General features: G+C 34.1%; 1 pseudogene; it reads left to right on the top strand.

The window, feature by feature from the left end:
* Window positions 1–2,561: 2,561 nt before the first annotated feature.
* On the top strand, window positions 2,562–9,413 carry LOC131182049 (L-type lectin-domain containing receptor kinase IX.1-like; annotated as a pseudogene).
* The last annotated feature ends 765 nt before the right edge of the window (window positions 9,414–10,178 follow it).

Genomic DNA, 10,178 nt, shown 5'->3' with positions numbered 1-10,178 from the left:
TTAAGTAATGACTAAAACTCTCAAAGGCATCCCTATTAATTTGTCTGTGTAAGCTTTGGTTTTTAGAGATATAATTTGCATTAATTGGCAACAACTCTGCTTTCTTATACATATTGGAAATTCCTTTTAGCTTAGACAATATTATACCACATATTGATTAATTTAATTGTTAATTGAATTTTAAAAAATTATTAATAGAAATCAATAAGTATTACTTTAGTGGTATTGTAATCGTCTTTAAAACTATAAAATATTGAGTTTAAGACTCAATCACAGTTAATTGTATTTAAAATTTTTTTAATAGTATTATATTCATTAATAAAATAGAATATGTATTTAAATAAGAAATCAATCTAATTAAATAAATTATTTTTTTTTAAAATAATAATAAATTTTTATATTATTTTTTAGCTCATTGTTTGCCGGAATTTGATTTGTGCACCTATTTTAATAATAATAAAAAAACAGCTTATCATTATCAAATTCAACTATGTATACTTTTTTTGTCCATCCATCATATCAGCTCCACATGTAAGGCAGTGGCCAACAGCATCGGTGCTCTCCATGAAACTTTTCGAAAGCAAAAGCATGGTTTGGGAAAAGTAGGGAGAAATGGTCCATTTTATACCTCTTGACTAGTTTAGTTTAATGTTAAAAACTAAAATTTGAAGACTTTAATCTCTTTCATATTATTTAGGCATAAAACTTTTTTTAAAAAATAAAATAAGAAATATTTAATAAAAAATAAGTCAAATATATTTAATGAAAATTATTTAATTTATCTTGTTTTAACAATAAAATGTTGTAATAAATTTTTTTTATGAATAAATTTTAATTTAATGCTGTAAGTAGGGGTGTGCAGTTCTTACTTGGTTTAGAGTTTGCCTAGGAATCAGAATTGAATCAAAATTTCATATTCTTGTTCGATTCTTTCCAATTTCGATTCAGTTTAGTACGATTCTTAATTCTTCAATTTAGTATAATTTCAGTTCGATTCTTAGTTTTTAAAACAATTTGATGTAATTATTTCTTTAAAATGTCATATTTGAATTAGTATTTAAATTTTGAATTGAGTTATTAATACATAGTATATCATATAATATATTTTTTAGCTATTTTTAAATTATATAATCTTTAACTATAAGGTAAATATATAATTTAAGATTAAGTATATAATATAATATAATAGTATAAGTATATCATATTATATGATATACATTTTAACTATTTATTAGTTATGTAATATTTGATTATAAGATACACATATAATTATGAATTAATATAAATAGTATAATAGTACATTTATAATTAAGAATTATAAGGTTATTTAATGTATTTATAATTAAAATTATTAAGAAAATATAGAAAAATAAAATATAATATTATGTTATATTTAGTTCATAATTATACATACATATATAAATATGTAAAATATATAATATGTCTAAAAAAATCATAAAAAAATAAATGTATAAATTTAGTTTTTAGTTTAGTTTCATTTTGATTTTAGTACAATTCTAATTTAATTTTTAATAAAAAATCAAAATCAAATTAAAATATCAAAATAACTTTAATTTGGTACGATTTCTTTTGATTTTGTATAATTTTTTGGTTCGGTTTGGGATATAAAAACCATGCATAATCTTAACTACTAGAGTCGTTTTCCATTTTTGTGAAATTTTAAATATGAATATCAGTCGAGTCTTAATATATATATATATATATATATATATATATATATATAGTTTTTAAATGGTAGAAAAGCAAAATGATAAGAAGTGAGTCTGGCGGGGATAACAGAGTTTATTATATTTTTTTAAAATTAGGAGTTTTTCTTTTTAATTTTATTTTTTTATAAGTAAAAAATTTTATCAATTAAAAAATTTTAAAAAAATTTATATAAAAACATCCAACTAATTCAGACAAGCAAGTTTAGTTCAGTCTCCTTTCCTCTCCATCTCTCTAATTGCCAGAGTGTTATGGACTCAGATTGCATTCATTGTTGCCTAGTTCAAGTGTTATGGATCCAAAGCTCAAATGTATATTAATTAGTTTATATATAGGGATTATCTACCTAGGATTTTTTTTTTTTGTTAAGAATTATTATCTTTATCTACCTAGTTTCCTGGAAGTTGGAAGTAATTAAACAGCCAAATCAAGATCCTATTATAATAATGGTTCGCTAAAAAACAAGCCTGCTCTGCAGAGGATGACAATATTTAGAAACTTTTTTTTATTATTTTTTTATATTAGGCCAAAAATGACCATTTTGGTTTCATTGTTTTATCATGTCTTTATTGTTATTTATTTATTTATTTAAGTAAATTAAAATCAGATCTATTTCAAACCAGCTGCAATTATTTGAGATAATTGATGCATATAGTTTTTTTTTTTTTTTACATTTTAATAAAATTATAAAAAATTAAAAATTAACATTCTCTTTGAAAAAATTATTTTATTAAAAAATGGAATTTTTTTAAGCACTTCAAATGCCAATATATATATATTAAAAAAATCATATTTCCTATCGAAATAATAATGATTATAATAGTATAGCCGGCACCACAACACATAGGACACATAATGTATCCCAGAAAATGCTGGATTTGGAACTACAAAGCAAGGCTACTGTAAAATATTTAGTTGTTTCTGCTAAACATCGAGTGATACATGTTACAACTAACAAGAATTAATTTACAGGCCTGCCAATTTCTACCCGCTCTCTCCCAAATCCTAGCCATGGCTTTTCGGTGTTCACGGTCACCAAACATTTCTTCTCTTAGTTTCTTCCTTGCCATTTTCTTGTTTCCTACAATTTTTAGTCCATCTGCAGCTTCGTTAAGCTTCAACTTTCCCAGCTTTGATTCAAATCATCCTGAAATTTACACAGAGAAAGATGCTAGTGTCAGCAGTGTAGGTATTGAACTCACCAGAAACCAGCGTGATCTGGGTCCAGGTGGAAGTGTTGGTCGAGCCACATACATAAAACCACTGCATCTTTGGGACAAGGCATCAGGAACTCTTTCCAATTTCAGTACCAATTTCTCCTTTATTATAAACTCAGGTGGCGACTCCAACTATGGCGATGGGCTAGCATTTTTCCTGTCCCCTAATGGCTCAAGAGTTCCTCTTGACTTGGTATGTGGTGGTGGTCTTGGTCTATCCATCAATGACAGTCTCATTCATGTATCAAACTACACAGAAAACCATTTCGTTGCCGTGGAGTTTGATACCTATCGTAATGTCTGGGATCCTTGGTATAATGATCATATAGGTATCAATGTCAGGTCTATGAAATCCGTTAATACCGTGCCATGGCAAAGCAATGTGATGGAAGGAAACATAACAGATGTTTCGATTAGCTACGATTCAAGAAACAAAATTTTGGATGTCATGTACACTTATATTGATGATGATTCAATTATGCAAGATACTATATCAGCGGAGGTGGATATGGCTATGCATTTACCTGAATGGGTTACTTTTGGCTTCTCTGCTGTTAGCATAATTACAGCAATCAGCATAATTATAGGAGATTTGTGTAACATAATTACAGCAATCAGCATGATTATAGGAGATTTGTGTAGCATAATTATAGCAATTATTATTCTTGTCCAAATTAGTTCATATTCTCATGTATAAATAGATGTAATATCTCTGTAAATGAGACACAGACAAATACACAATCCTTTTCTTCATTACTTGTATTCTTTCTTCTAACATGGTATCAGAGCCATAAAACTTTTATTTCTAGTTTTTTGGGGTCTCTCTGCTCTCTCTACAACCTGTTCTGGTTCATTCTTTCATACCTATTATTATACCATTTTTTTTTCTCCTCATCTTGTTATCAATGGAGAAATCTGATATTTCAAAACCTATTGCATGATTCCGATTGGTTCCAACTATAATCTTTGGGTTCAAGGAATGAAAAGTTTTTTGATAGGTCGCAAGCTTTGGCGTATTGTTACCGGAGATATCACTACGCCGACAAGAGAGAACGATGAAACTGATGCAAAATTTGCTGACCGTCTTGAGGATTGGGATAGTAAAAATCATCAGATCATCACCTGGTTTCGCAATACCTCTGTCTCGTCCATCCACATCCAGTTGCTAATTATGACTCGCAAAAGAAATGCAGGATTTTTGGCTAATCGATATCGAGACCACTGGAATTGCCCACTATTATCAGTTGTTGACTACTCTTCATAATCTGAAACAAGAAGCAGGTCAATCTGTGAATGATTTTCTTACCCAGGTCCAACCCATTTGGAATCAAATATCTCAGGCCAAAATCAGTGAAGATCATCTTCATCTCATTCAAGTTCTAATGGCTCTTCGATCAGAATATGAGGCCGTTCGAGCGTCCCTGCTACATCGAAATCCACTCCCATCATTGGAAAGCGCTATTCAAGAAATTATTTTTGAAGAGACTCGTCTCAGTTTGGATAAAACTCCTCAATTTGAAACTGCTCTTGCAACTATTCGATCCTTACATCAGAAATCTGGCAATCAACTCTGTAAGAATTGTAATCAAATTGGTCATGCTTTTGCATATTGTCCTACCATAAAATGCGAGATATTGTCATGGTTACGGTCATATTCTTGAACATTGTCCCACACGCCCTCCAAGATCAAAAGGAGGGCATTCTAAATCAAGAATGTCTCAAAGCACGGATCTTCCTCTGTCACTTCTTTGTTCTTGCTCGAGGGCTCTCTCGCCATCACCATGAGTGATCTTGAGGCACTATTCAAACAGTTATCTCTTCTAATTCTCCTGCTGCCATGTCTGCCACTCCGGGTAATTCTTATTGGCTTTTAGACTCTGCATGTTGTAATCATATGACCACTAATCTTAAATTCTTGTCTTATGCAAAACCTGTATCTTCCTTACCACCAATCCATACTGCAAAAGGTACTAAAATAAACATCACACATCTTGGTCATGTGTCTACCTCAAATCTTCATCTCACGACACCTATTATATCCCTAATTTGGCACTCAATCTTATTTACATTGGTCGGTTGTGTGAAAAAGGACTAAATGTTATTTTTCTCACCATGGTGTCCAGTGCAGGATCCACAAACGGACATGATTCTTGGGGAGGGTCGCAGAGTGGGTCGATTATTTGAGCTTACATCTTTACATCTTCCTCAGAGATTTGTGTCTGCAGCTACAATCCCTAATTCCTCCATTCACCAATGGCATCTTCGTCTTGGTCATGCATCTGACATTAAAATTCAACCTTTAATATCTCGTGCATTATTAAGATCTACTAAGTTTGAGTCATTTAATTGTTTATATTGTCAGCTTGCAAAACAACCTTGCATTATCTTTTCCCATAATAATACTACTTCAGACACTCCTTTTGGTTTAATTCATTCTGACATTTGGGGTCCTTCTCCTATTTCTTCAATAAATGGTTTTCGTTATTTTGTAATATTTATTGATGATTATTCTCGGTTTACTTGGATATATTTTTTTGAAACATCGATCTGAGTTATCACAAATTTACATCACATTTGCAAAAATGATTAAAACTCAGTTCTCTTGTGACATTAAAATTCTCCGAACAGACAATGCCATGGAATATCGGGATTCTTCTTTGCTTGATTTCTTAGTCAACAAGGCACCGTTGTTCAACGTTCATTACCTCACAACTCTCAACAGAATGGCGAGCGAACGCAAGCATCGCCATATTCTTGATTACATGCGTACTCTTCTTCTTTCTGCCTCATGTCCAGAAAAATTTTGGGGAGAAGCAGCTTTTCATGCTGTTTATGTTATTAATCGTCTTCCTACCTTGGTTCTTCATAATTTATCTCCTTTTGAAAAATTGTTTGGACAACCTCCTGACTATTCCATCCTTAAACCTTTTGGATGTGTTTCTTTTGTTCTTTTACAACCTCATGAACATACCAAATTAGAACCCCGTGCTCGTCTATGTTGTTTTCTTGGTTATGGCATTGAACACAAAGGGTATCGTTGTTGGGATCCTGTTTCTAATAAGTTACGCATCTCTCGTCATGTTACCTTTTGGGAAAATACTATGTTCTCTTCTCTTTCCAAATTTCATCACTCTGTCAATCGACTCTCTATTTTCTTGACTCCTCCAAAGAGTTGTTTCCAAGTCTGATCCAGTGATTGTGATGTGCTCAATATTAGCCCAACTACACCTTTGTTGAATCGGCACGATTGTTGATCCGATTACTGCGCTGCATCTCCTCCTAGCACTACTCTTCGTCGTTCTACCCGTGTAAGAGAAACTCCTCATTATCTTTACGATTTTCATTGTTACTCTACTATTGCAACCCTTCATGAGCCTCATTCTTATCGTGAGGCAATCGACCCTCTTTGGCGACAAGCTATGGTGATGAACTTGGGCTTTAGAGAACACTCATACTTGGGATTTAGTTGATCTTCCACCAAACAAGACTCCTATTGGTTGCAAATGGATTTACAAAATCAAGACCCGTTCTGATGGAACTATTGAACGCTACAAAGCTCGCTTAGTAGCCAAAGGGTACACGCAAGAGTATGGTATCGACTATGAGGAAACTGTTGCTCCATGGCCCGATTAACATCTATTCGCGATCTCTTAGCTATTGCTGCAGTTCGTAAATGGAAACTTTTCGGATGGATGTTAAAAATGCTTTTCTTCATGGTGATTTAATAGACGAGGGTTATATGCATCATCCTCCTCGGTCTCATTCTCCTCATCAGGTATGCAAACTTCGGCGAGCCTAATATGGATTAAAACAAGCTCCCAGGGCCTGGTTTGCCAAATTTAGTTCCACTCTTGCTCAACTTGGTTTTCTCTAGTCCACATGATTACGCATTATTCACTCGTCGAGTAGCGGTGGTATTGTTCTTCTCACGCTTTATGTTGATGATATGATAATAACGGAGATGATTCATCCGGTATTTTAGAGTTACAACATTATCTCAATCAACATTTTGAAATGAAAGACCTGGGTTCTCTCAGCTATTTTTTGGGCCTTGAAGTTTCTCAAAATTCTGATGGCTATTATCTATCTCAAGCCAAGTATGCATCCGACTTACTTTCTCGAGCAGGCATCACTGATAGCAAAACAGTATCAACCCCATTGGAGCTCAATTGCAAACTTACACCTCTTGATGGCACTCCTCTTGATGATCCTACTTTATATCGACAGCTTGTCGGGAGTCTTGTTTATCTCACAGTTACTCGACATGATATTTCATATCTTTGTTCATCCGTCGGCCGGTTTATGTCCGCTCCTCGCTCAACTCATTTCTCTGCGATGCCAGATCCTTCGTTATATCAAAGGCACTCTTTTTCATGGTTTGCACTTTTCCGCTACCTCCTCCCTAGTATTATCTGGCTACTCTGATGCTGATTGGGCTGGTGATCTGACAGATCGTCGCTCTACAACTGGTTATTGTTTCTTCTTGGGTAATTCTCTTATCTCTTGGCGTAGCAAAAAGCAAACTGTTGTTGCACGTTCTAGCACAGAATCTGAATATCGTGCTCTTCCGATGCTACATGAATTACTTTGGTTACGGTGGTTATTAACTCATTTGGGTGTCACTCATTCTTCTGCCACAATACTTCATTGCGATAATAGAAGTGCCATACAGATTTCTCATAATGATGTATTTCATGAGCGTACCAAACACATCGAAATTGATTGTCATTTTGTACGTCATCATGTTGCTCATGGCACCATATGTTTGATTCCTATCTCCTCTGTCAGCCAAACCGCTGATATATTCACCAAAACGCATCCTCCGCCGCTTCAGGGATCTCTTAAGCAAACTCAAGTTGGCTTTGTGCTACCACCTTGAGTTTGAGGGGGTGTTAGCATAATTCTGACAATCAGCATAATTATAGGAGATTTGTGTAACATAATTACAGCAATCAGCATGATTATAGGAGATTTGTGTAGCATAATTATAGCAATTATTATTCTTGTCCAAATTAGTTCATATTCTCATGTATAAATAGATGTAATATCTCTGTAAATGAGACACAGACAAATACACAATCCTTTTCTTCATTACTTGTATTCTTTCTTCTAACATCTGCCAGTACTGGGCGTTCCTATGAGATAAACAGAGTTATATCATGGGGGTTCTCAAGTTCAGTAATTGAACAAGTCGTAGGTGCCCCCCCGAATAATCAATCGGCAGATCCAAATCCCGTACTTCCAAAAGAAAGCAGAAATTCTAAAACAGGAATGCTGGTAGGCTTTGCAGTGGCAGGATGTGCTTTGATCATTGTCACAGTAGGCGTCGCCTTATATTGTTCATGGAAAAAGAGGGGACAGAGAGGGAAAGAAGCGAGAACGATTGATCCCGTCTTCGATGTTTCATTAGGTGATGATTTCAAGAGTGACACAGGACCCAGAAATTTTTCTTATAAGGAATTGGCTAATGCAACAAATAATTTTTCTGAGGCAGAGATGCTTGGCAAAGGAGGATTTGGCCCAGTTCATAGAGGTTTTCTCAAGGAACTCAACTCCTATGTTGCTGTTAAGAGGGTATCGAGACAGTCTAAACAAGGTATCAAAGAATATGCGGCAGAAGTGAAGATTATTAGCCGAATGAGGCATAGGAATTTGGTGAAGCTTATTGGTTGGTGCCATGAAAAGGAACTCCTACTTGCATATGAGTTCATGCCTAATGGCAGCTTAGATTCTCACCTTTTCAAAGGCAAAAGCTTGCTGACATGGGAGGTCAGGTACAGAATTGCTCAATGCTTGGCTTCTGCATTACTGTATCTGCACGAAGAAGGCGATCAATGTGTCCTCCACAGGGATATCAAATCGAGCAACATCATGTTGGATTCAAATTTTAACGCAAAGCTTGGGGATTTTGGGTTAGCTAGGCTTGTAGACCATGCTAAAGGATTTCAGACCACAGTTTTAGCAGGAACAATGGGCTACATGGCTCCTGAATGTTTCACATCTGGGAAAGCTAGCAAAGAATCAGATATTTATGGTTTTGGAGTTGTTGCTTTGGAAATAGCTTGTGGAAGAAGAGCCGTTGAACCATTACTCGAAGAAGGCCAAACAAGAATAGTAGAGTGGGTTTGGGAATTGTATGGAATTGGAAAACTTCTTGAAGCTGCTGATCCTAAACTATGCAGAGATTTTGATGAAAAGGAAATGGAAAGATTGATGATTGTCGGTCTGTGGTGTGTGCATCCTGACTACAAATTTCGTCCTTCGGTACGGCAGGTGATTAATGTGCTGCTTAGTTCTGAGGCTCCCCTGCCTATCCTTCCACCAGAAATGCCTGTAGCAGCTTATCTTGCTCCTCCGTTGAAACTTTCCATATCATCCCTCATTTCATCTTTTGGCTCTACCTCTACCAGCAACAATGGAGAGCCAACCAACAGAACTGATTCATAAAAACTCATTTCTTTTTCTTGACCATCATCTGATTTCTTGTGTTGTTTTTGTTGAACACTCGATCGGTAGATTTATTGTGAATATAATAATCATAAAAATTTCCATCTGTATTGCAATAATCATTTGTGGGTATCAGTTTTTGATTTAACAACAAAGCTGTAAAATGTAAATGCCAACCACCTGCGAATTTTATTTATATTATGATCATTTCACTGGATATCAGCCCACCACATAAATCAATTTGGGGAGAACTTTCTTTTGCTTAGGTTTTATATTAGGGCAAATTTTTGGGTGTTGTAGGTGTATTCATTAGCGTGTTTCCTAAATTCAAGCATTAACAGTATTTGTTTGCAATATTTTTTATTATATAATATAATTAGAAAATAGATCAAATAAATTCATATGCCCAAGTAAGTAAAAAATTAAACTTTGAGTTTAATAAAGACAGAACTTTTAATTTTGGCCAAATAAATTCTTTTTGAAAATAAAGTTGGGAGAAAGGCAATCACCATAATTTTTTTATTTTTTTATTTTTCAAGTTTTTGGAAGGGCATGATCCCTCGTCGACTAGAAATTCCGCTAGTGCTGTTTACCGAAATAAAATTTTAAAAACAATGTGGAATATAGTTATTCATATTATATGATATTATATTAACCCATGCCGGCCTTGTATTTCACCAATTGCAACTGTGTAGTTTAAAGCTACTGACAAATCAAGACTGCAAATTAAAATTTTTGTCAAAATTGGGGCAATATTTATTAAGAAGTTAGAAGCAAAGAATATCA

This window comes from Hevea brasiliensis, chromosome 8 (assembly GCF_030052815.1).
Source record: "Hevea brasiliensis isolate MT/VB/25A 57/8 chromosome 8, ASM3005281v1, whole genome shotgun sequence".
NCBI lineage: Eukaryota > Viridiplantae > Streptophyta > Magnoliopsida > Malpighiales > Euphorbiaceae > Hevea > Hevea brasiliensis.
Note: the sequence above shows the minus strand (reverse complement) of the source record. Positions and strands in the feature narration are given on the sequence as shown.